This window comes from Atractosteus spatula, chromosome 25 (genome assembly GCF_055471065.1).
Source record: "Atractosteus spatula isolate fAtrSpa1 chromosome 25, fAtrSpa1.hap1, whole genome shotgun sequence".
NCBI lineage: Eukaryota > Metazoa > Chordata > Actinopteri > Semionotiformes > Lepisosteidae > Atractosteus > Atractosteus spatula.
The window spans coordinates 14,841,761-14,866,527 of record NC_142730.1 but is presented as its reverse complement, the minus strand read 5'-3'; the positions used below and the strand labels follow the sequence as shown (position 1 = coordinate 14,866,527).

Genomic DNA, 24,767 nt, shown 5'->3' with positions numbered 1-24,767 from the left:
GGTCTTATAGCAGAGAAAGAGCAGGCCGGTGAGGGTGTTCTCACGCGGGTTTGATGAGTCCGGGACTCATAAAGAACTTATCTTAACACAGACGTGTGGTTTTTGCTCTGCGGAGTAGTTAATGTGATAAGGTTCTAAAGTAAGGCACCGATCGGTAAAAATGGGAAATGAAAATTCGAAGACGGAAACAGGACCGAGCGGTCCAGCGAAGTACATGTACAGGGAATTTGGAGAAAGGGGAATAAAGTGTCTTCCATCGTGGAGTAAGTTAGGTTTTCCAGAAAATGGTAGTTTTAGTACCAGGCAGATACAACAACTAGAAGAACAGTTAAAGTTAAAGAAATGTAATGCATCTTGTTATGTATGTGCTTTAATGCCTCATTCTACAGCCTCACCCATTTCTCTCCTGGTTAGAATCACTGTTTGGGCCAGGGGAAATGTTTTTCTTTAAGTTACTAACACCGATTATAGGGGCTGTGATACTTGTCTTCCTGTTTTTATGTTGCTATATGACATGTATTATTCCAATGCTTTTCAAATATGGTAATGAATATGTTTGCGCATCAGTATGTTCTGATAAGAACGCAAGAATCCGAAGTATGGGAGCCTCCTGGGAGTCCATATGAAGAATCTAACTTTTAATCATTTTCAAGAATAAAAAGGAGGGAATTGAAGTGGAAATCTAATAAGTAAATTGATTCTTAAAATGTAGAGAGCTTTGAAAAAAATATATTGGTGCTTTTAGATAATATATTTCAAGGATGTAATTGCTGTGCTACAGTACGTGCAGAATTTTAGAAAACAGTGCGTCAACAAAGTACACTGTTTGGGTTACTTTAGAAGACAATGTACCAAAACAATATATGCTGTCTGGTTCGTTAGAATTAGCCGAAAGTAACTGATAAGCTTTGAATAACAAATCTAGTGCTTCTTCTCTCGCTCTATGATGTAATCTGTTTTGTCTTAGGGAAAGGGGAAGTTTTTGAAGGGACAAAGCACTGAGCTTTTTTACAGCGCAACGTCTTATAAAAACCCTGTACTGCTTGTGACAAATTGAGTCTCTGGTTGCACTTTGCGAAGTGGCAACAGGGCTCCCAATATTGCAATATTGAAATAAAGACCTTACTCAGGTGAGAACTCTCTCTTGTGGCTTCCTTGATAGTTAAATTTCCACGACACACCGCCGTTGTTTTTCTCCATCGGAAGTTTGTCGTTAAGGAAAAACATCGCTGTCATTTTCTTGCCAGCCGGCGGCATTTCTTGTGCAGCGATGAGCCAGATTTGTATTTCGGATTTCGGAAGTTGTGTGAATTTCTTGAAGCTGAAAGTCAACTCGCTCCAGAAAAGAAATGTGCAGTCGCATGAAAGCCGTGCCTGCTTATTAAACCGCAGGACCTGAGCTTGCGTTCTGTTTCTCATCGCGTTCGCAAAGGCGATTCCTGCCTCTAACACTGCTATGTCTGCGATTCAAAGTGCCGTGTGGAGCAGCTTCGAAAGCCTTGTTCACGCTCCTCCGATGTTGCTTTCTCTGTGCCTAACGAAGTTCCATTTTGGTGTCGGAGCGGGGAGACCTAATCATTCCAGCTTTAAGCCACCCTTCAATCTTCTGAGGGGTGTCTGAGTGCTAGCATGTCATTTGCCTTTTTTTTTTTTGAAACGGAGAGCGACGTTGAAAAAGGTTACCTCCGCCGCCTCGCCCTCCGTGTTAAATGATCGCAAGACGGCGGCGGCGGCGCTCCCTGTAGTTGTGGCCGAGCGGTTAAGGCGATGGACTAGAAAGCCATTGGGCTCTCCCCGCGCCGGGTCGAATCCTGACGACTACGGCGTCCTTCTCGTGTCGCCGTGCGCCTGCCCAGAAAAAGGCGGAGTGCCGTTTCTCTCTTCCTGCTTCTTGTACAAACGCTAAATCGCTTGGACCTGCTGCCTTGGAAGTCATGTCTTCAGCGTCCCCCAGCGACATTTCACACTTGGAAGCAGACAACCACGCTTTTGGCATTGGCATGCCTTGCGCCCTACTTCCAGCCTTTGAAGATCTAATTATTCAAACTGAAAGAACCGACTGAATAGGTGTTTGCAGTGCACCAGGAGGAGCAGTGACCATAGCAGTGGAGGGGTGAGGATGGCGCAGATGGAAACGTTTTCATGCGCTCCTCTGGGAGGAATGAAAATAAAAGGCGAAACCGGAAACAGTAGTAGCCGCAAGAGGAAGTGTCTTCAAGCGCCAAGCAAGCGCTCCTCGTTAGTATAGTGGTGCGTATTCCCGCCCGTCACGTGGGAGACCAGGGATGGATTGCTTGACGGCGAGCCGGGTTGCTTTTCTCCCATCAGATTCCAACCGCTAATGCTAACGCAGTTTGTGGGAGCTTACGTGCTTCTCCTTTTCCGTCATTTTCGGACGACTATTCCAAAGGGGTAACCTGATGGAATAGGGGCCTGAAGACACGAGGCATTCTTAAACCAGCACTGGGCTGCACGGCCTTCTGTTGCGATCAGATTATATTCGAGTGAAAAAGCCAGAGCAGCCGCTTCCATCCTATGGAGTACGAGCTAAATCAGGAGAGGTATGGGACACGCGCGTGCCTATAGGTGCACGTCTCCTACGTCAGGCTGCTTCACCCATGTGCACCCGACTGGAGAGGGAACGGAGCAAGCTTTTTGTCAGGAGTGGGATTCGAACCCACGCCTCCAGGGGAGACTGCGACCTGAACGCAGCGCCTTAGACCGCTCGGCCATCCTGACACCAGCCCTCTCCCCCAAAGCGGTCTGATGAGCCACCGCGATCCCACTACGCTCTTCGAGTATCGCACTGTTATTAATACTACAGTGTGACTCCAGCATTAAAATGTTTGGAAAATGTGTCGGCCTTTATAATCCAGTGTAGAGCAGCGTGTGATGATTTGTGCTACAAAACACCAAGCGCTCAAAGTGACGTCTGCGTTTGTCACTGAAACTTTCAACTCTTTCATCACTTATGTAGGAAATACAAAGAGCAGTTAGGTGGAACGCGTAGGATGGCCGTCAGCAGAGTGGCGCAGCGGAAGTGTGCTGGGCCCATAACCCAGAGGTCGATGGATCGAAACCATCCTCTGCTACATGTGTCTTACGCATGGTTCATAAGCATTCCATTGGGTTAGCAAAGTGCATTAAAGTAGTGTGGATCTCCCTTTCCTTAAGTTCTGTTCTGAGTTTCTCTCTCGTGTGTGTTTGTGCAAGCTTGACACTTGTGGGACTCTTTCATCTTCACCAATACGGAGATGACCAAATGTGTCTTCGGTTGTTCTGAGATCTTTGATAGTTTCTTCGAATGCTTCAAGTGAACCTCGAAATCGAAGCAGTTATGTTTATATTGATTTCTCGCATTAATCATTATTAACCAGGAACAGCCAGCACAGTCGGTCGCATTAGTAATTATGTCACGTCTCTACTTAGCAGAGCATTCAAAGACCCACTGGAAGCAGGAAAGCACTAAGACACTGCAAAACTGAACTCGGGAAAATCATACTGGGAGCTCTGAGCGATGTCTGCATCCAAGCCATCCAATATGGACTCTGAGACCTTGGAATATCAACACTATGATGCGCTACCTTTTCCCTGGAGCAAAACGATGGAATTAGAAGAATGCTTACCGCAGGATACAACTGTGCCGTTGTTATTTGGAGCACGGTTTTCACTTGCATGAAAACTACAGCAGAACGTAGAAGGATGATCACAGAGGAGTCCACGCGGGCATGCTGAGGAGATTGTAGGTCGTACATTTCAATGATTACTGACATTTGCGCTGCTTGAGGTACAGTAATCAACAAAGAACAGGGTGTGCTACTCTCGAATCCGGTCACCACATGATGAAAAGCCAGGAAGTATACCTTGTCCAATTGACGTCAACAGGGACACGTTAACCCCTTGCTTCCCTGGCGCCCGGCTAGCTCAGTCGGTAGAGCATGAGACTCTTAATCTCAGGGTCGTGGGTTCGAGCCCCACGTTGGGCGGTGAGTTTCGTGCTCATCCTTGACCCTCTTACACCTTGATGGTACCGAGCACTAAACTTTAATGCACAGGTGTGATGAAACTGAGATGAAAAGGGCTTATCTATCTCTTTGCCCGAGAGATAAATCAAAGGTTCCGCAGACAATCCGTTGGCTCCGGTCACTCTGACGCAGATAGGAGCTGCAGCCATCATAACTTGTATGAAAACTGATAAGAGCTCCTGTCTATTTACAGTTTCATTTACTCTAGCCTTTCCTTAAACACTGTGTGTACGAAGGCTAAGAAATTGCAGAGCTATTCTAATACAATAACTATTTGGAATCTTTTCGCCATAACAGTTTCACTGTGATTTTGCAGGTAACACGTACGTACGTAACATTTTGAACCGCACTGGAAAAATATGGGAAAGAAATGGCGAAAAGCAACTCTTCAACACGTGGCAATATCTTCCTGAGCGGAGTCCTGTTCTCGAAGCTCGACACTCTGCAAGAGTCACTTCTCCCAACTTGCGCCCGCAGGTTTCCGTAGTGTGCCTGCAAAGAGCCATCCGTTTGAGACAGGCGCACGTTCCGATTTCATTGAACTAAGCTAGATGCACAATTTCGAATGCAGCCTTCATCACAAACGACAGTTCATTTCTCGAAAGCTTGTCATGTAAAAAAAGGAAACAAAGAACGAAAACATACAGCTGACAATCTTCTGAAGCTGCAGATTTAGCTTTTGAGAAATGGACATTTTATGTATGCAGATGCTTTTCAAGCGCTGGTTTTAGAACGTCGCTGTGCTTCCAGCATCATTCTCAGCCTTCTAAACTGCCTATCGAGGTGCCGATCACTTTGTAAAGCGCTTGAGAGGCCAGAGCTGCTCAAACTGCTCTTGCCGTTTCCTTCAATCAAAAGCACTATTTTTTTCGTTGTATGGAAAGCTTTTCAAGTCTTGCATCGACACGCACCTTTCCTGAAATGTCCAAAGGGTGAATGTTTCGCAAAGAAATCCAGTCTACCTTTAGGGGGCATGATGTTGAAATCGGAACAAGCCCTGGGTGGGCTTGAACCAGCAGCCGTTCAGTTAACAGCTGCACAGAAACGCCCCCCGCTTGCTTTGTATCATTCGCAAGTTTCTGGTTAAAGAGTAAAAAAGGCTGGAATTCTTTTCCAGAAGCAGCCGGCAGGATTTCTTCTGCACCCACCCAGAAAAGCCAAGAATTGTATTTCATCTGTCGCAAGCTGTATGTTCCAGAAAGAGAATGAATACTTGCATTAAACTGAATCAAGCCGACAGACACGCACCTGAAGTGGAAATCTAATAAGTAAATTGATTCTTAAAATGTAGAGAGCTTTGAAAAAAATATATTGGTGCTTTTAGATAATATATTTCAAGGATGTAATTGCTGTGCTACAGTACGTGCAGAATTTTAGAAAACAGTGCGTCAACAAAGTACACTGTTTGGGTAACTTTAGAAGACAATGTACCAAAACAATATATGCTGTCTGGGTCGTTAGAATTAGCCGAAAGTAACTGATAAGCTTTGAATAACAAATCTAGTGCTTCTTCTCTCGTTCTATGTTGTAATCTGTTTTGTCTTAGGGAAAGGGGAAGCTTTTGAAGGGACAAAGCACTGAGCTTTTTTACAGCGCAACGTCTTATAAAAACCCTGTACTGCTTGTAACAAATTGAGTCTCCGGTTGCACTTTGCGAAGTGGCAACAGGGCTCCCAATATTGCAATATTGAAATAAAGACCTTACTCAGGTGAGAACTCTCTCTTGTGGCTTCCTTGATAGTTAAATTTCCACGACAGAATTGGCACCCCAGATGGGACACTAACCTGAGCGCGGACGGCTGCTGAAACTCCATCCGGAGCCGGACAATTTTAGCAAATTGGACGAACCTCGGAGGATAAACTGTTTGTCCTTCCTGAGACGCGTCTGGAGAATTCACGGCTGTCTGACGTCAGTAAGTGATCCTTTTAACGAACTTTTGTTTTAAGACGATTTATAAGAATTTTTTCTGTGGTCTTATAGCAGAGAAAGAGCAGGCCGGTGAGGGTGTTCTCACGCGGGTTTGATGAGTCCGGGACTCATAAAGAACTTATCTTAACACAGACGTGTGGTTTTTGCTCTGCGGAGTAGTTAATGTGATAAGGTTCTAAAGTAAGGCACCGATCGGTAAAAATGGGAAATGAAAATTCGAAGACGGAAACAGGACCGAGCGGTCCAGCGAAGTACATGTACAGGGAATTTGGAGAAAGGGGAATAAAGTGTCTTCCATCGTGGAGTAAGTTAGGTTTTCCAGAAAATGGTAGTTTTAGTACCAGGCAGATACAACAACTAGAAGAACAGTTAAAGTTAAAGAAATGTAATGCATCTTGTTATGTATGTGCTTTAATGCCTCATTCTACAGCCTCACCCATTTCTCTCCTGGTTAGAATCACTGTTTGGGCCAGGGGAAATGTTTTTCTTTAAGTTACTAACACCGATTATAGGGGCTGTGATACTTGTCTTCCTGTTTTTATGTTGCTATATGACATGTATTATTCCAATGCTTTTCAAATATGGTAATGAATATGTTTGCGCATCAGTATGTTCTGATAAGAACGCAAGAATCCGAAGTATGGGAGCCTCCTGGGAGTCCATATGAAGAATCTAACTTTTAATCATTTTCAAGAATAAAAAGGAGGGAATTGAAGTGGAAATCTAATAAGTAAATTGATTCTTAAAATGTAGAGAGCTTTGAAAAAAATATATTGGTGCTTTTAGATAATATATTTCAAGGATGTAATTGCTGTGCTACAGTACGTGCAGAATTTTAGAAAACAGTGCGTCAACAAAGTACACTGTTTGGGTTACTTTAGAAGACAATGTACCAAAACAATATATGCTGTCTGGTTCGTTAGAATTAGCCGAAAGTAACTGATAAGCTTTGAATAACAAATCTAGTGCTTCTTCTCTCGCTCTATGATGTAATCTGTTTTGTCTTAGGGAAAGGGGAAGTTTTTGAAGGGACAAAGCACTGAGCTTTTTTACAGCGCAACGTCTTATAAAAACCCTGTACTGCTTGTGACAAATTGAGTCTCTGGTTGCACTTTGCGAAGTGGCAACAGGGCTCCCAATATTGCAATATTGAAATAAAGACCTTACTCAGGTGAGAACTCTCTCTTGTGGCTTCCTTGATAGTTAAATTTCCACGACACACCGCCGTTGTTTTTCTCCATCGGAAGTTTGTCGTTAAGGAAAAACATCGCTGTCATTTTCTTGCCAGCCGGCGGCATTTCTTGTGCAGCGATGAGCCAGATTTGTATTTCGGATTTCAGAAGTTGTGTGAATTTCTTGAAGCTGAAAGTCAACTCGCTCCAGAAAAGAAATGTGCAGTCGCATGAAAGCCGTGCCTGCTTATTAAACCGCAGGACCTGAGCTTGTGTTCTGTTTCTCATCGCGTTCGCAAAGGCGATTCCTGCCTCTAACACTGCTATGTCTGCGATTCAAAGTGCCGTGTGGAGCAGCTTCGAAAGCCTTGTTCACGCTCCTCCGATGTTGCTTTCTCTGTGCCTAACGAAGTTCCATTTTGGTGTCGGAGCGGGGAGACCTAATCATTCCAGCTTTAAGCCACCCTTCAATCTTCTGAGGGGTGTCTGAGTGCTAGCATGTCATTTGCCTTTTTTTTTTTTGAAACGGAGAGCGACGTTGAAAAAGGTTACCTCCGCCGCCTCGCCCTCCGTGTTAAATGATCGCAAGACGGCGGCGGCGGCGCTCCCTGTAGTTGTGGCCGAGCGGTTAAGGCGATGGACTAGAAAGCCATTGGGCTCTCCCCGCGCCGGGTCGAATCCTGCCGACTACGGCGTCCTTCTCGTGTCGCCGTGCGCCTGCCCAGAAAAAGGCGGAGTGCCGTTTCTCTCTTCCTGCTTCTTGTACAAACGCTAAATCGCTTGGACCTGCTGCCTTGGAAGTCATGTCTTCAGCGTCCCCCAGCGACATTTCACACTTGGAAGCAGACAACCACGCTTTTGGCATTGGCATGCCTTGCGCCCTACTTCCAGCCTTTGAAGATCTAATTATTCAAACTGAAAGAACCGACTGAATAGGTGTTTGCAGTGCACCAGGAGGAGCAGTGACCATAGCAGTGGAGGGGTGAGGATGGCGCAGATGGAAACGTTTTCATGCGCTCCTCTGGGAGGAATGAAAATAAAAGGCGAAACCGGAAACAGTAGTAGCCGCAAGAGGAAGTGTCTTCAAGCGCCAAGCAAGCGCTCCTCGTTAGTATAGTGGTGCGTATTCCCGCCCGTCACGTGGGAGACCAGGGATGGATTGCTTGACGGCGAGCCGGGTTGCTTTTCTCCCATCAGATTCCAACCGCTAATGCTAACGCAGTTTGTGGGAGCTTACGTGCTTCTCCTTTTCCGTCATTTTCGGACGACTATTCCAAAGGGGTAACCTGATGGAATAGGGGCCTGAAGACACGAGGCATTCTTAAACCAGCACTGGGCTGCACGGCCTTCTGTTGCGATCAGATTATATTCGAGTGAAAAAGCCAGAGCAGCCGCTTCCATCCTATGGAGTACGAGCTAAATCAGGAGAGGTATGGGACACGCGCGTGCCTATAGGTGCACGTCTCCTACGTCAGGCTGCTTCACCCATGTGCACCCGACTGGAGAGGGAATGGAGCAAGCTTTTTGTCAGGAGTGGGATTCGAACCCACGCCTCCAGGGGAGACTGCGACCTGAACGCAGCGCCTTAGACCGCTCGGCCATCCTGACGCCAGCCCTCTCCCCCAAAGCGGTCTGATGAGCCACCGCGATCCCACTACGCTCTTCGAGTATCGCACTGTTATTAATACTACAGTGTGACTCCAGCATTAAAATGTTTGGAAAATGTGTCGGCCTTTATAATCCAGTGTAGAGCAGCGTATGATGATTTGTGCTACAAAACACCAAGCGCTCAAAGTGACGTCTGCGTTTGTCACTGAACTTTCAACTCTTTCATCACTTATGTAGGAAATACAAAGAGCAGTTAGGTGGAACGCGTAGGATGGCCGTCAGCAGAGTGGCGCAGCGGAAGTGTGCTGGGCCCATAACCCAGAGGTCGATGGATCGAAACCATCCTCTGCTACATGTGTCTTACGCATGGTTCATAAGCATTCCATTGGGTTAGCAAAGTGCATTAAAGTAGTGTGGATCTCCCTTTCCTTAAGTTCTGTTCTGAGTTTCTCTCTCGTGTGTGTTTGTGCAAGCTTGACACTTGCGGGACTCTTTCATCTTCACCAATACGGAGATGACCAAATGTGTCTTCGGTTGTTCTGAGATCTTTGATAGTTTCTTCGAATGCTTCAAGTGAACCTCGAAATCGAAGCAGTTATGTTTATATTGATTTCTCGCATTAATCATTATTAACCAGGAACAGCCAGCACAGTCGGTCGCATTAGTAATTATGTCACGTCTCTACTTAGCAGAGCATTCAAAGACCCACTGGAAGCAGGAAAGCACTAAGACACTGCAAAACTGAACTCGGGAAAATCATACTGGGAGCTCTGAGCGATGTCTGCATCCAAGCCATCCAATACGGACTCTGAGACCTTGGAATATCAACACTATGATGCGCTACCTTTTCCCTGGAGCAAAACGATGGAATTAGAAGAATGCTTACCGCAGGATACAACTGTGCCGTTGTTATTTGGAGCACGGTTTTCACTTGCATGAAAACTACAGCAGAACGTAGAAGGATGATCACAGAGGAGTCCACGCGGGCATGCTGAGGAGATTGTAGGTCGTACATTTCAATGATTACTGACATTTGCGCTGCTTGAGGTACAGTAATCAACAAAGAACAGGGTGTGCTACTCTCGAATCCGGTCACCACATGATGAAAAGCCAGGAAGTATACCTTGTCCAATTGACGTCAACAGGGACACGTTAACCCCTTGCTTCCCTGGCACCCGGCTAGCTCAGTCGGTAGAGCATGAGACTCTTAATCTCAGGGTCGTGGGTTCGAGCCCCACGTTGGGCGGTGCCCGTCTCCTTATTAACAAAGTTTCGTGCTCATCCTTGACCCTCTTACACCTTGATGGTACCGAGCACTAAACTTTAATGCACAGGTGTGATGAAACTGAGATGAAAAGGGCTTATCTAGCTCTTTGCCCGAGAGATAAATCAAAGGTTCCGCAGACAATCCGTTGGCTCCGGTCACTCTGACGCAGATAGGAGCTGCAGCCATCATAACTTGTATGAAAACTGATAAGAGCTCCTGTCTATTTACAGTTTCATTTACTCTAGCCTTTCCTTAAACACTGCGTGTACGAAGGCTAAGAAATTGCAGAGCTATTCTAATACAATAACTATTTGGAATCTTTTCGCCATAACAGTTTCACTGTGATTTTGCAGGTAACACGTACGTACGTAACATTTTGAACCGCACTGGAAAAATATGGGAAAGAAATGGCGAAAAGCAACTCTTCAACACGTGGCAATATCTTCCTGAGCGGAGTCCTGTTCTCGAAGCTCGACACTCTGCAAGAGTCACTTCTCCCAACTTGCGCCCGCAGGTTTCCGTAGTGTGCCTGCAAAGAGCCATCCGTTTGAGACAGGCGCACGTTCCGATTTCATTGAACTAAGCTAGATGCACAATTTCGAATGCAGCCTTCATCACAAACGACAGTTCATTTCTCGAAAGCTTGTCATGTAAAAAAAGGAAACAAAGAACGAAAACATACAGCTGACAATCTTCTGAAGCTGCAGATTTAGCTTTTGAGAAATGGACATTTTATGTATGCAGATGCTTTTCAAGCGCTGGTTTTAGAACGTCGCTGTGCTTCCAGCATCATTCTCAGCCTTCTAAACTGCCTATCGAGGTGCCGATCACTTTGTAAAGCGCTTGAGAGGCCAGAGCTGCTCAAACTGCTCTTGCCGTTTCCTTCAATCAAAAGCACTATTTTTTTCGTTGTATGGAAAGCTTTTCAAGTCTTGCATCGACACGCACCTTTCCTGAAATGTCCAAAGGGTGAATGTTTCGCAAAGAAATCCAGTCTACCTTTAGGGGGCATGATGTTGAAATCGGAACAAGCCCTGGCTGGGCTTGAACCAGCAGCCGTTCAGTTAACAGCTGCACAGAAACGCCCCCCGCTTGCTTTGTATCATTCGCAAGTTTCTGGTTAAAGAGTAAAAAAGGCTGGAATTCTTTTCCAGAAGCAGCCGGCAGGATTTCTTCTGCACCCACCCAGAAAAGCCAAGAATTGTATTTCATCTGTCGCAAGCTGTATGTTCCAGAAAGAGAATGAATACTTGCATTAAACTGAATCAAGCCGACAGACACGCACCTGAAGTGGAAATCTAATAAGTAAATTGATTCTTAAAATGTAGAGAGCTTTGAAAAAAATATATTGGTGCTTTTAGATAATATATTTCAAGGATGTAATTGCTGTGCTACAGTACGTGCAGAATTTTAGAAAACAGTGCGTCAACAAAGTACACTGTTTGGGTTACTTTAGAAGACAATGTACCAAAACAATATATGCTGTCTGGTTCGTTAGAATTAGCCGAAAGTAACTGATAAGCTTTGAATAACAAATCTAGTGCTTCTTCTCTCGCTCTATGATGTAATCTGTTTTGTCTTAGGGAAAGGGGAAGTTTTTGAAGGGACAAAGCACTGAGCTTTTTTACAGCGCAACGTCTTATAAAAACCCTGTACTGCTTGTGACAAATTGAGTCTCTGGTTGCACTTTGCGAAGTGGCAACAGGGCTCCCAATATTGCAATATTGAAATAAAGACCTTACTCAGGTGAGAACTCTCTCTTGTGGCTTCCTTGATAGTTAAATTTCCACGACACACCGCCGTTGTTTTTCTCCATCGGAAGTTTGTCGTTAAGGAAAAACATCGCTGTCATTTTCTTGCCAGCCGGCGGCATTTCTTGTGCAGCGATGAGCCAGATTTGTATTTCGGATTTCGGAAGTTGTGTGAATTTCTTGAAGCTGAAAGTCAACTCGCTCCAGAAAAGAAATGTGCAGTCGCATGAAAGCCGTGCCTGCTTATTAAACCGCAGGACCTGAGCTTGCGTTCTGTTTCTCATCGCGTTCGCAAAGGCGATTCCTGCCTCTAACACTGCTATGTCTGCGATTCAAAGTGCCGTGTGGAGCAGCTTCGAAAGCCTTGTTCACGCTCCTCCGATGTTGCTTTCTCTGTGCCTAACGAAGTTCCATTTTGGTGTCGGAGCGGGGAGACCTAATCATTCCAGCTTTAAGCCACCCTTCAATCTTCTGAGGGGTGTCTGAGTGCTAGCATGTCATTTGCCTTTTTTTTTTTTGAAACGGAGAGCGACGTTGAAAAAGGTTACCTCCGCCGCCTCGCCCTCCGTGTTAAATGATCGCAAGACGGCGGCGGCGGCGCTCCCTGTAGTTGTGGCCGAGCGGTTAAGGCGATGGACTAGAAAGCCATTGGGCTCTCCCCGCGCCGGGTCGAATCCTGCCGACTACGGCGTCCTTCTCGTGTCGCCGTGCGCCTGCCCAGAAAAAGGCGGAGTGCCGTTTCTCTCTTCCTGCTTCTTGTACAAACGCTAAATCGCTTGGACCTGCTGCCTTGGAAGTCATGTCTTCAGCGTCCCCCAGCGACATTTCACACTTGGAAGCAGACAACCACGCTTTTGGCATTGGCATGCCTTGCGCCCTACTTCCAGCCTTTGAAGATCTAATTATTCAAACTGAAAGAACCGACTGAATAGGTGTTTGCAGTGCACCAGGAGGAGCAGTGACCATAGCAGTGGAGGGGTGAGGATGGCGCAGATGGAAACGTTTTCATGCGCTCCTCTGGGAGGAATGAAAATAAAAGGCGAAACCGGAAACAGTAGTAGCCGCAAGAGGAAGTGTCTTCAAGCGCCAAGCAAGCGCTCCTCGTTAGTATAGTGGTGCGTATTCCCGCCCGTCACGTGGGAGACCAGGGATGGATTGCTTGACGGCGAGCCGGGTTGCTTTTCTCCTATCAGATTCCAACCGCTAATGCTAACGCAGTTTGTGGGAGCTTACGTGCTTCTCCTTTTCCGTCATTTTCGGACGACTATTCCAAAGGGGTAACCTGATGGAATAGGGGCCTGAAGACACGAGGCATTCTTAAACCAGCACTGGGCTGCACGGCCTTCTGTTGCGATCAGATTATATTCGAGTGAAAAAGCCAGAGCAGCCGCTTCCATCCTATGGAGTACGAGCTAAATCAGGAGAGGTATGGGACACGCGCGTGCCTATAGGTGCACGTCTCCTACGTCAGGCTGCTTCACCCATGTGCACCCGACTGGAGAGGGAATGGAGCAAGCTTTTTGTCAGGAGTGGGATTCGAACCCACGCCTCCAGGGGAGACTGCGACCTGAACGCAGCGCCTTAGACCGCTCGGCCATCCTGACGCCAGTCCTCTCCCCCAAAGCGGTCTGATGAGCCACCGCGATCCCACTACGCTCTTCGAGTATCGCACTGTTATTAATACTACAGTGTGACTCCAGCATTAAAATGTTTGGAAAATGTGTCGGCCTTTATAATCCAGTGTAGAGCAGCGTGTGATGATTTGTGCTACAAAACACCAAGCGCTCAAAGTGACGTCTGCGTTTGTCACTGAAACTTTCAACTCTTTCATCACTTATGTAGGAAATACAAAGAGCAGTTAGGTGGAACGCGTAGGATGGCCGTCAGCAGAGTGGCGCAGCGGAAGTGTGCTGGGCCCATAACCCAGAGGTCGATGGATCGAAACCATCCTCTGCTACATGTGTCTTACGCATGGTTCATAAGCATTCCATTGGGTTAGCAAAGTGCATTAAAGTAGTGTGGATCTCCCTTTCCTTAAGTTCTGTTCTGAGTTTCTCTCTCGTGTGTGTTTGTGCAAGCTTGACACTTGCGGGACTCTTTCATCTTCACCAATACGGAGATGACCAAATGTGTCTTCGGTTGTTCTGAGATCTTTGATAGTTTCTTCGAATGTTTCAAGTGAACCTCGAAATCGAAGCAGTTATGTTTATATTGATTTCTCGCATTAATCATTATTAACCAGGAACAGCCAGCACAGTCGGTCGCATTAGTAATTATGTCACGTCTCTACTTAGCAGAGCATTCAAAGACCCACTGGAAGCAGGAAAGCACTAAGACACTGCAAAACTGAACTCGGCAAAATCATACTGGGAGCTCTGAGCGATGTCTGCATCCAAGCCATCCAATACGGACTCTGAGACCTTGGAATATCAACACTATGATGCGCTACCTTTTCCCTGGAGCAAAACGATGGAATTAGAAGAATGCTTACCGCAGGATACAACTGTGCCGTTGTTATTTGGAGCACGGTTTTCACTTGCATGAAAACTACAGCAGAACGTAGAAGGATGATCACAGAGGAGTCCACGCGGGCATGCTGAGGAGATTGTAGGTCGTACATTTCAATGATTACTGACATTTGCGCTGCTTGAGGTACAGTAATCAACAAAGAACAGGGTGTGCTACTCTCGAATCCGGTCACCACATGATGAAAAGCCAGGAAGTATACCTTGTCCAATTGACGTCAACAGGGACACGTTAACCCCTTGCTTCCCTGGCGCCCGGCTAGCTCAGTCGGTAGAGCATGAGACTCTTAATCTCAGGGTCGTGGGTTCGAGCCCCACGTTGGGCGGTGCCCGTCTCCTTATTAACAAAGTTTCGTGCTCATCCTTGACCCTCTTACACCTTGATGGTACCGAGCACTAAACTTTAATGCACAGGTGTGATGAAACTGAGATGAAAAGGGCTTATCTATCTCTTTGCCCGAGAGATAAATCAAAGGTTCCGCAGACAATCCGTTGGCTCCGGTCACTCTGACGCAGATAGGAGCTGCAGCCATCATAACTTGTATGAAAACTGATAAGAGCTCCTGTCTATTTACAGTTTCATTTACTCTAGCCTTTCCTTAAACACTGCGTGTACGAAGGCTAAGAAATTGCAGAGCTATTCTAATAGAATAACTATTTGGAATCTTTTCGCCATAACAGTTTCACTGTGATTTTGCAGGTAACACGTACGTACGTAACATTTTGAACCGCACTGGAAAAATATGGGAAAGAAATGGCGAAAAGCAACTCTTCAACACGTGGCAATATCTTCCTGAGCGGAGTCCTGTTCTCGAAGCTCGACACTCTGCAAGAGTCACTTCTCCCAACTTGCGCCCGCAGGTTTCCGTAGTGTGCCTGCAAAGAGCCATCCGTTTGAGACAGGCGCACGTTCCGATTTCATTGAACTAAGCTAGATGCACAATTTCGAATGCAGCCTTCATCACAAACGACAGTTCATTTCTCGAAAGCTTGTCATGTAAAAAAAGGAAACAAAGAACGAAAACATACAGCTGACAATCTTCTGAAGCTGCAGATTTAGCTTTTGAGAAATGGACATTTTATGTATGCAGATGCTTTTCAAGCGCTGGTTTTAGAACGTCGCTGTGCTTCCAGCATCATTCTCAGCCTTCTAAACTGCCTATCGAGGTGCCGATCACTTTGTAAAGCGCTTGAGAGGCCAGAGCTGCTCAAACTGCTCTTGCCGTTTCCTTCAATCAAAAGCACTATTTTTTTCGTTGTATGGAAAGCTTTTCAAGTCTTGCATCGACACGCACCTTTCCTGAAATGTCCAAAGGGTGAATGTTTCGCAAAGAAATCCAGTCTACCTTTAGGGGGCATGATGTTGAAATCGGAACAAGCCCTGGCTGGGCTTGAACCAGCAGCCGTTCAGTTAACAGCTGCACAGAAACGCCCCCCGCTTGCTTTGTATCATTCGCAAGTTTCTGGTTAAAGAGTAAAAAAGGCTGGAATTCTTTTCCAGAAGCAGCCGGCAGGATTTCTTCTGCACCCACCCAGAAAAGCCAAGAATTGTATTTCATCTGTCGCAAGCTGTATGTTCCAGAAAGAGAATGAATACTTGCATTAAACTGAATCAAGCCGACAGACACGCACCTGAAGTGGAAATCTAATAAGTAAATTGATTCTTAAAATGTAGAGAGCTTTGAAAAAAATATATTGGTGCTTTTAGATAATATATTTCAAGGATGTAATTGCTGTGCTACAGTACGTGCAGAATTTTAGAAAACAGTGCGTCAACAAAGTACACTGTTTGGGTAACTTTAGAAGACAATGTACCAAAACAATATATGCTGTCTGGGTCGTTAGAATTAGCCGAAAGTAACTGATAAGCTTTGAATAACAAATCTAGTGCTTCTTCTCTCGTTCTATGTTGTAATCTGTTTTGTCTTAGGGAAAGGGGAAGCTTTTGAAGGGACAAAGCACTGAGCTTTTTTACAGCGCAACGTCTTATAAAAACCCTGTACTGCTTGTAACAAATTGAGTCTCCGGTTGCACTTTGCGAAGTGGCAACAGGGCTCCCAATATTGCAATATTGAAATAAAGACCTTACTCAGGTGAGAACTCTCTCTTGTGGCTTCCTTGATAGTTAAATTTCCACGACACACCGCCGTTGTTTTTCTCCATGGGAAGTTTGTCGTTAAGGAAAAACATCGCTGTCATTTTCTTGCCAGCCGGCGGCATTTCTTGTGCAGCGATGAGCCAGATTTGTATTTCGGATTTCGGAAGTTGTGTGAATTTCTTGAAGCTGAAAGTCAACTCGCTCCAGAAAAGAAATGTGCAGTCGCATGAAAGCCGTGCCTGCTTATTAAACCGCAGGACCTGAGCTTGCGTTCTGTTTCTCATCGCGTTCGCAAAGGCGATTCCTGCCTCTAACACTGCTATGTCTGCGATTCAAAGTGCCGTGTGGAGCAGCTTCTAAAGTCTTGTTCACGCTCCTCCGATGTTGCTTTCTCTCTGCCTAACGAAGTTCCATTTTTGTGTCGGAGCGGGGAGACCTAATCATTCCAGCTTTAAGCCACCCTTCAATCTTCTGAAGGGTGTCTGAGTGCTAGCATGTCATTTGCCTTTTTTTTTTTTGAAACGGAGAGCGACGTTGAAAAAGGTTACCTCCGCCGCCTCGCCCTCCGTGTTAAATGATCGCAAGACGGCGGCGGCGGCGCTCCCTGTAGTTGTGGCCGAGCGGTTAAGGCGATGGACTAGAAAGCCATTGGGCTCTCCCCGCGGCGGGTCGAATCCTGCCGACTACGGCGTCCTTCTCGTGTCGCCGTGCGCCTGCCCAGAAAAAGGCGGAGTGCCGTTTCTCTCTTCCTGCTTCTTGTACAAACGCTAAATCGCTTGGACCTGCTGCCTTGGAAGTCATGTCTTCAGCGTCCCCCAGCGACATTTCACACTTGGAAGCAGACAACCACGCTTTTGGCATTGGCATGCCTTGCGCCCTACTTCCAGCCTTTGAAGATCTAATTATTCAAACTGAAAGAACCGACTGAATAGGTGTTTGCAGTGCACCAGGAGGAGCAGTGACCATAGCAGTGGAGGGGTGAGGATGGCGCAGATGGAAACGTTTTCATGCGCTCCTCTGGGAGGAATGAAAATAAAAGGCGAAACCGGAAACAGTAGTAGCCGCAAGAGGAAGTGTCTTCAAGCGCCAAGCAAGCGCTCCTCGTTAGTATAGTGGTGCGTATTCCCGCCCGTCACGTGGGAGACCAGGGATGGATTGCTTGACGGCGAGCCGGGTTGCTTTTCTCCCATCAGATTCCAACCGCTAATGCTAACGCAGTTTGTGGGAGCTTACGTGCTTCTCCTTTTCTGTCATTTTCGGACGACTATTCCAAAGGGGTAACCTGATGGAATAGGGGCCTGAAGACACGAGGCATTCTTAAACCAGCACTGGGCTGCACGGCCTTCTGTTGCGATCAGATTATATTCGAGTGAAAAAGCCAGAGCAGCCGCTTCCATCCTATGGAGTACGAGCTAAATCAGGAGAGGTATGGGACACGCGCGTGCCTATAGGTGCACGTCTCCTACGTCAGGCTGCTTCACCCATGTGCACCCGACTGGAGAGGGAATGGAGCAAGCTTTTTGTCAGGAGTGGGATTCGAACCCACGCCTCCAGGGGAGACTGCGACCTGAACGCAGCGCCTTAGACCGCTCGGCCATCCTGACGCCAGCCCTCTCCCCCAAAGCGGTCTGATGAGCCACCGCGATCCCACTACGCTCTTCGAGTATCGCACTGTTATTAATACTACAGTGTGACTCCAGCATTAAAATGTTTGGAAAATGTGTCGGCCTTTATAATCCAGTGTAGAGCAGCGTGTGATGATTTGTGCTACAAAACACCAAGCGCTCAAAGTGACGTCTGCGTTTGTCACTGAAACTTTCAACTCTTTCATCACTTATGTAGGAAATACAAAGAGCAGTTAGGTGGAACGCGTAGGATGGCCGTCAGCAGAGTGGCGCAGCGGAAGTGTGCTGGGCCCATAACCCAGAGGTCGATGGATCGAAACCATCCTCTGCTACATGTGTCTTACGCATGGTTCATAAGCATTCCATTGGGTTAGCAAAGTGCATTAAAGTAGTGTGGATCTCCCTTTCCTTAAGTTCTGTTCTGAGTTTCTCTCTCGTGTGTGTTTGTGCAAGCTTGACACTTGCGGGACTCTTTCATCTTCACCAATACGGAGATGACCAAATGTGTCTTCGGTTGTTCTGAGATCTTTGATAGTTTCTTCGAATGCTTCAAGTGAACCTCGAAATCGAAGCAGTTATGTTTATATTGATTTCTCGCATTAATCATTATTAACCAGGAACAGCCAGCACAGTCGGTCGCATTAGTAATTATGTCACGTCTCTACTTAGCAGAGCATTCAAAGACCCACTGGAAGCAGGAAAGCACTAAGACACTGCAAAACTGAACTCGGGAAAATCATACTGGGAGCTCTGAGCGATGTCTGCATCCAAGCCATCCAATACGGACTCTGAGACCTTGGAATATCAACACTATGATGCGCTACCTTTTCCCTGGAGCAAAACGATGGAATTAGAAGAATGCTTACCGCAGGATACAACTGTGCCGTTGTTATTTGGAGCACGGTTTTCACTTGCATGAAAACTACAGCAGAACGTAGAAGGATGATCACAGAGGAGTCCACGCGGGCATGCTGAGGAGATTGTAGGTCGTACATTTCAATGATTACTGACATTTGCGCTGCTTGAGGTACAGTAATCAACAAAGAACAGGGTGTGCTACTCTCGAATCCGGTCACCACATGATGAAAAGCCAGGAAGTATACCTTGTCCAATTGACGTCAACAGGGACACGTTAACCCCTTGCTTCCCTGGCGCCCGGCTAGCTCAGTCGGTAGAGCATGAGACTCTTAATCTCAGGGTCGTGGGTTTGAGCCCCACGTTGGGCGGTGCCCGTCTCCTTATTAACAAAGTTTCGTGCTCATCCTTGACCCTCTTACACCTTGATGGTACCGAGCACTAAACTTTAATGCACAGGTGTGATGAAACTGAGATGAAAAGGGCTTATCTATCTCTTTGCCCGAGAGATAAATCAAAGGTTCCGCAGACAATCCGTTGGCTCCGGTCACTCTGACGCAGATAGGAGCTGCAGCCATCATAACTTGTATGAAAACTGATAAGAGCTCCTGTCTATTTACAGTTTCATTTACTCTAGCCTTTCCTTAAACACTGCGTGTACGAAGGCTAAGAAATTGCAGAGCTATTCTAATACAATAACTATTTGGAATCTTTTCGCCATAACAGTTTCACTGTGATTTTGCAGGTAACACGTACGTACGTAACATTTTGAACCGCACTGGAAAAATATGGGAAAGAAAAGGCGAAAAGCAACTCTTCAACACGTGGCAATATCTTCCTGAGCGGAGTCCTGTTCTCGAAGCTCGACACTCTGCAAGAGTCACTTCTCCCAACTTGCGCCCGCAGGTTTCCGTAGTGTGCCTGCAAAGAGCCATCCGTTTGAGACAGGCGCACGTTCCGATTTCATTGAACTAAGCTAGATGCACAATTTCGAATGCAGCCTTCATCACAAACGACAGTTCATTTCTCGAAAGCTTGTCATGTAAAAAAAGGAAACAAAGAACGAAAACATACAGCTGACAATCTTCTGAAGCTGCAGATTTAGCTTTTGAGAAATGGACATTTTATGTATGCAGATGCTTTTCAAGCGCTGGTTTTAGAACGTCGCTGTGCTTCCAGCATCATTCTCAGCCTTCTAAACTGCCTATCGAGGTGCCGATCACTTTGTAAAGCGCTTGAGAGGCCAGAGCTGCTCAAACTGCTCTTGCCGTTTCCTTCAATCAAAAGCACTATTTTTTTCGTTGTATGGAAAGCTTTTCAAGTCTTGCATCGACACGCACCTTTCCTGAAATGTCCAAAGGGTGAATGTTTCGCAAAGAAATCCAGTCTACCTTTAGGGGGCATGATGTTGAAATCGGAACAAGCCCTGGGTGGGCTTGAACCAGCAGCCGTTCAGTTAACAGCTGCACAGAAACGCCCCCCGCTTGCTTTGTATCATTCGCAAGTTTCTGGTTAAAGAGTAAAAAAGGCTGGAATTCTTTTCCAGAAGCAGCCGGCAGGATTTCTTCTGCACCCACCCAGAAAAGCCAAGAATTGTATTTCATCTGTCGCAAGCTGTATGTTCCAGAAAGAGAATGAATACTTGCATTAAACTGAATCAAGCCGACAGACACGCACCTGAAGTGGAAATCTAATAAGTAAATTGATTCTTAAAATGTAGAGAGCTTTGAAAAAAATATATTGGTGCTTTTAGATAATATATTTCAAGGATGTAATTGCTGTGCTACAGTACGTGCAGAATTTTAGAAAACAGTGCGTCAACAAAGTACACTGTTTGGGTAACTTTAGAAGACAATGTACCAAAACAATATATGCTGTCTGGGTCGTTAGAATTAGCCGAAAGTAACTGATAAGCTTTGAATAACAAATCTAGTGCTTCTTCTCTCGTTCTATGTTGTAATCTGTTTTGTCTTAGGGAAAGGGGAAGCTTTTGAAGGGACAAAGCACTGAGCTTTTTTACAGCGCAACGTCTTATAAAAACCCTGTACTGCTTGTAACAAATTGAGTCTCCGGTTGCACTTTGCGAAGTGGCAACAGGGCTCCCAATATTGCAATATTGAAATAAAGACCTTACTCAGGTGAGAACTCTCTCTTGTGGCTTCCTTGATAGTTAAATTTCCACGACACACCGCCGTTGTTTTTCTCCATCGGAAGTTTGTCGTTAAGGAAAAACATCGCTGTCATTTTCTTGCCAGCCGGCGGCATTTCTTGTGCAGCGATGAGCCAGATTTGTATTTCGGATTTCGGAAGTTGTGTGAATTTCTTGAAGCTGAAAGTCAACTCGCTCCAGAAAAGAAATGTGCAGTCGCATGAAAGCCGTGCCTGCTTATTAAACCGCAGGACCTGAGCTTGCGTTCTGTTTCTCATCGCGTTCGCAAAGGCGATTCCTGCCTCTAACACTGCTATGTCTGCGATTCAAAGTGCCGTGTGGAGCAGCTTCTAAAGTCTTGTTCACGCTCCTCCGATGTTGCTTTCTCTCTGCCTAACGAAGTTCCATTTTGGTGTCGGAGCGGGGAGACCTAATCATTCCAGCTTTAAGCCACCCTTCAATCTTCTGAGGGGTGTCTGAGTGCTAGCATGTCATTTGCCTTTTTTTTTTTTGAAACGGAGAGCGACGTTGAAAAAGGTTACCTCCGCCGCCTCGCCCTCCGTGTTAAATGATCGCAAGACGGTGGCGGCGGCGCTCCCTGTAGTTGTGGCCGAGCGGTTAAGGCGATGGACTAGAAAGCCATTGGGCTCTCCCCGCGGCGGGTCGAATCCTGCCGACTACGGCGTCCTTCTCGTGTCGCCGTGCGCCTGCCCAGAAAAAGGCGGAGTGCCGTTTCTCTCTTCCTGCTTCTTGTACAAACGCTAAATCGCTTGGACCTGCTGCCTTGGAAGTCATGTCTTCAGCGTCCCCCAGCGACATTTCACACTTGGAAGCAGACAACCACGCTTTTGGCATTGGCATGCCTTGCGCCCTACTTCCAGCCTTTGAAGATCTAATTATTCAAACTGAAAGAACCGACTGAATAGGTGTTTGCAGTGCACCAGGAGGAGCAGTGACCATAGCAGTGGAGGGGTGAGGATGGCGCAGATGGAAACGTTTTCATGCGCTCCTCTGGGAGGAATGAAAATAAAAGGCGAAACCGGAAACAGTAGTAGCCGCAAGAGGAAGTGTCTTCAAGCGCCAAGCAAGCGCTCCTCGTTAGTATAGTGGTGCGTATTCCCGCCCGTCACGTGGGAGACCAGGGATGGATTGCTTGACGGCGAGCCGGGTTGCTTTTCTCCCATCAGATTCCAACCGCTAATGCTAACGCAGTTTGTGGGAGCTTACGTGCTTCTCCTTTTCCGTCATTTTCGGACGACTATTCCAAAGGGGTAACCTGATGGAATAGGGGCCTGAAGACACGAGGCATTCTTAAACCAGCACTGGGCTGCACGGCCTTCTGTTGCGATCAGATTATATTCGAGTGAAAAAGCCAGAGCAGCCGCTTCCATCCTATGGAGTACGAGCTAAATCAGGAGAGGTATGGGACACGCGCATGCCCATAGGTGCACGTCTCCTACGTCAGGCTGCTTCACCCATGTGCACCCGACTGGAGAGGGAATGGAGCAAGCTTTTTGTCAGGAGTGGGATTCGAACCCACGCCTCCAGGGGAGACTGCGACCTGAACGCAGCGCCTTAGACCGCTCGGCCATCCTGACGCCAGCCCTCTCCCCCAAAGCGGTCTGATGAGCCACCGCGATCCCACTACGCTCTTCGAGTATCGCACTGTTATTAATACTACAGTGTGACTCCAGCATTAAAATGTTTGGAAAATGTGTCGGCCTTTATAATCCAGTGTAGAGCAGCGTGTGATGATTTGTGCTACAAAACACCAAGCGCTCAAAGTGACGTCTGCGTTTGTCACTGAAACTTTCAACTCTTTCATCACTTATGTAGGAAATACAAAGAGCAGTTAGGTGGAACGCGTAGGATGGCCGTCAGCAGAGTGGCGCAGCGGAAGTGTGCTGGGCCCATAACCCAGAGGTCGATGGATCGAAACCATCCTCTGCTACATGTGTCTTACGCATGGTTCATAAGCATTCCATTGGGTTAGCAAAGTGCATTAAAGTAGTGTGGATCTCCCTTTCCTTAAGTTCTGTTCTGAGTTTCTCTCTCGTGTGTGTTTGTGCAAGCTTGACACTTGCGGGACTCTTTCATCTTCACCAATACGGAGATGACCAAATGTGTCTTCGGTTGTTCTGAGATCTTTGATAGTTTCTTCGAATGCTTCAAGTGAACCTCGAAATCGAAGCAGTTATGTTTATATTGATTTCTCGCATTAATCATTATTAACCAGGAACAGCCAGCACAGTCGGTCGCATTAGTAATTATGTCACGTCTCTACTTAGCAGAGCATTCAAAGACCCACTGGAAGCAGGAAAGCACTAAGACACTGCAAAACTGAACTCGGGAAAATCATACTGGGAGCTCTGAGCGATGTCTGCATCCAAGCCATCCAATACGGACTCTGAGACCTTGGAATATCAACACTATGATGCGCTACCTTTTCCCTGGAGCAAAACGATGGAATTAGAAGAATGCTTACCGCAGGATACAACTGTGCCGTTGTTATTTGGAGCACGGTTTTCACTTGCATGAAAACTACAGCAGAACGTAGAAGGATGATCACAGAGGAGTCCACGCGGGCATGCTGAGGAGATTGTAGGTCGTACATTTCAATGATTACTGACATTTGCGCTGCTTGAGGTACAGTAATCAACAAAGAACAGGGTGTGCTACTCTCGAATCCGGTCACCACATGATGAAAAGCCAGGAAGTATACCTTGTCCAATTGACGTCAACAGGGACACGTTAACCCCTTGCTTCCCTGGCGCCCGGCTCGCTCAGTCGGTAGAGCATGAGACTCTTAATCTCAGGGTCGTGGGTTCGAGCCCCACGTTGGGCGGTGCCCGTCTCCTTATTAACAAAGTTTCGTGCTCATCCTTGACCCTCTTACACCTTGATGGTACCGAGCACTAAACTTTAATGCACAGGTGTGATGAAACTGAGATGAAAAGGGCTTATCTATCTCTTTGCCCGAGAGATAAATCAAAGGTTCCGCAGACAATCCGTTGGCTCCGGTCACTCTGACGCAGATAGGAGCTGCAGCCATCATAACTTGTATGAAAACTGATAAGAGCTCCTGTCTATTTACAGTTTCATTTACTCTAGCCTTTCCTTAAACACTGCGTGTACGAAGGCTAAGAAATTGCAGAGCTATTCTAATACAATAACTATTTGGAATCTTTTCGCCATAACAGTTTCACTGTGATTTTGCAGGTAACACGTACGTACGTAACATTTTGAACCGCACTGGAAAAATATGGGAAAGAAATGGCGAAAAGCAACTCTTCAACACGTGGCAATATCTTCCTGAGCGGAGTCCTGTTCTCGAAGCTCGACACTCTGCAAGAGTCACTTCTCCCAACTTGCGCCCGCAGGTTTCCGTAGTGTGCCTGCAAAGAGCCATCCGTTTGAGACAGGCGCACGTTCCGATTTCATTGAACTAAGCTAGATGCACAATTTCGAATGCAGCCTTCATCACAAACGACAGTTCATTTCTCGAAAGCTTGTCATGTAAAAAAAGGAAACAAAGAACGAAAACATACAGCTGACAATCTTCTGAAGCTGCAGATTTAGCTTTTGAGAAATGGACATTTTATGTATGCAGATGCTTTTCAAGCGCTGGTTTTAGAACGTCGCTGTGCTTCCAGCATCATTCTCAGCCTTCTAAACTGCCTATCGAGGTGCCGATCACTTTGTAAAGCGCTTGAGAGGCCAGAGCTGCTCAAACTGCTCTTGCCGTTTCCTTCAATCAAAAGC

At 46.4% G+C, this 24,767-nt stretch overlaps 10 non-coding genes across 10 annotated transcripts; 5 read left to right on the top strand and 5 right to left on the bottom strand.

The window, feature by feature from the left end:
- Positions 1–2,656: 2,656 nt before the first annotated feature.
- On the bottom strand, positions 2,657–2,739 carry trnal-cag (transfer RNA leucine (anticodon CAG)). The gene has a single exon. It is a non-coding gene; the product is annotated as a tRNA-Leu (tRNA).
- A 1,174-nt stretch (positions 2,740–3,913) lies between these two features.
- Positions 3,914–3,986, top strand: trnak-cuu (transfer RNA lysine (anticodon CUU)). Its single transcript has one exon. It is a non-coding gene; the product is annotated as a tRNA-Lys (tRNA).
- Positions 3,987–8,652: 4,666 nt separating this feature from the next.
- trnal-cag (transfer RNA leucine (anticodon CAG)) lies at positions 8,653–8,735 on the bottom strand. The gene has a single exon. It is a non-coding gene; the product is annotated as a tRNA-Leu (tRNA).
- Positions 8,736–9,908: 1,173 nt separating this feature from the next.
- On the top strand, positions 9,909–9,981 carry trnak-cuu (transfer RNA lysine (anticodon CUU)). The gene has a single exon. It is a non-coding gene; the product is annotated as a tRNA-Lys (tRNA).
- Positions 9,982–13,274: 3,293 nt separating this feature from the next.
- Positions 13,275–13,357, bottom strand: trnal-cag (transfer RNA leucine (anticodon CAG)). Its single transcript has one exon. It is a non-coding gene; the product is annotated as a tRNA-Leu (tRNA).
- A 1,174-nt stretch (positions 13,358–14,531) lies between these two features.
- On the top strand, positions 14,532–14,604 carry trnak-cuu (transfer RNA lysine (anticodon CUU)). Its single transcript has one exon. It is a non-coding gene; the product is annotated as a tRNA-Lys (tRNA).
- Positions 14,605–17,897: 3,293 nt separating this feature from the next.
- Positions 17,898–17,980, bottom strand: trnal-cag (transfer RNA leucine (anticodon CAG)). The gene has a single exon. It is a non-coding gene; the product is annotated as a tRNA-Leu (tRNA).
- Positions 17,981–19,154: 1,174 nt separating this feature from the next.
- Positions 19,155–19,227, top strand: trnak-cuu (transfer RNA lysine (anticodon CUU)). Its single transcript has one exon. It is a non-coding gene; the product is annotated as a tRNA-Lys (tRNA).
- Positions 19,228–22,520: 3,293 nt separating this feature from the next.
- trnal-cag (transfer RNA leucine (anticodon CAG)) lies at positions 22,521–22,603 on the bottom strand. Its single transcript has one exon. It is a non-coding gene; the product is annotated as a tRNA-Leu (tRNA).
- Positions 22,604–23,777: 1,174 nt separating this feature from the next.
- On the top strand, positions 23,778–23,850 carry trnak-cuu (transfer RNA lysine (anticodon CUU)). Its single transcript has one exon. It is a non-coding gene; the product is annotated as a tRNA-Lys (tRNA).
- The last annotated feature ends 917 nt before the right edge of the window (positions 23,851–24,767 follow it).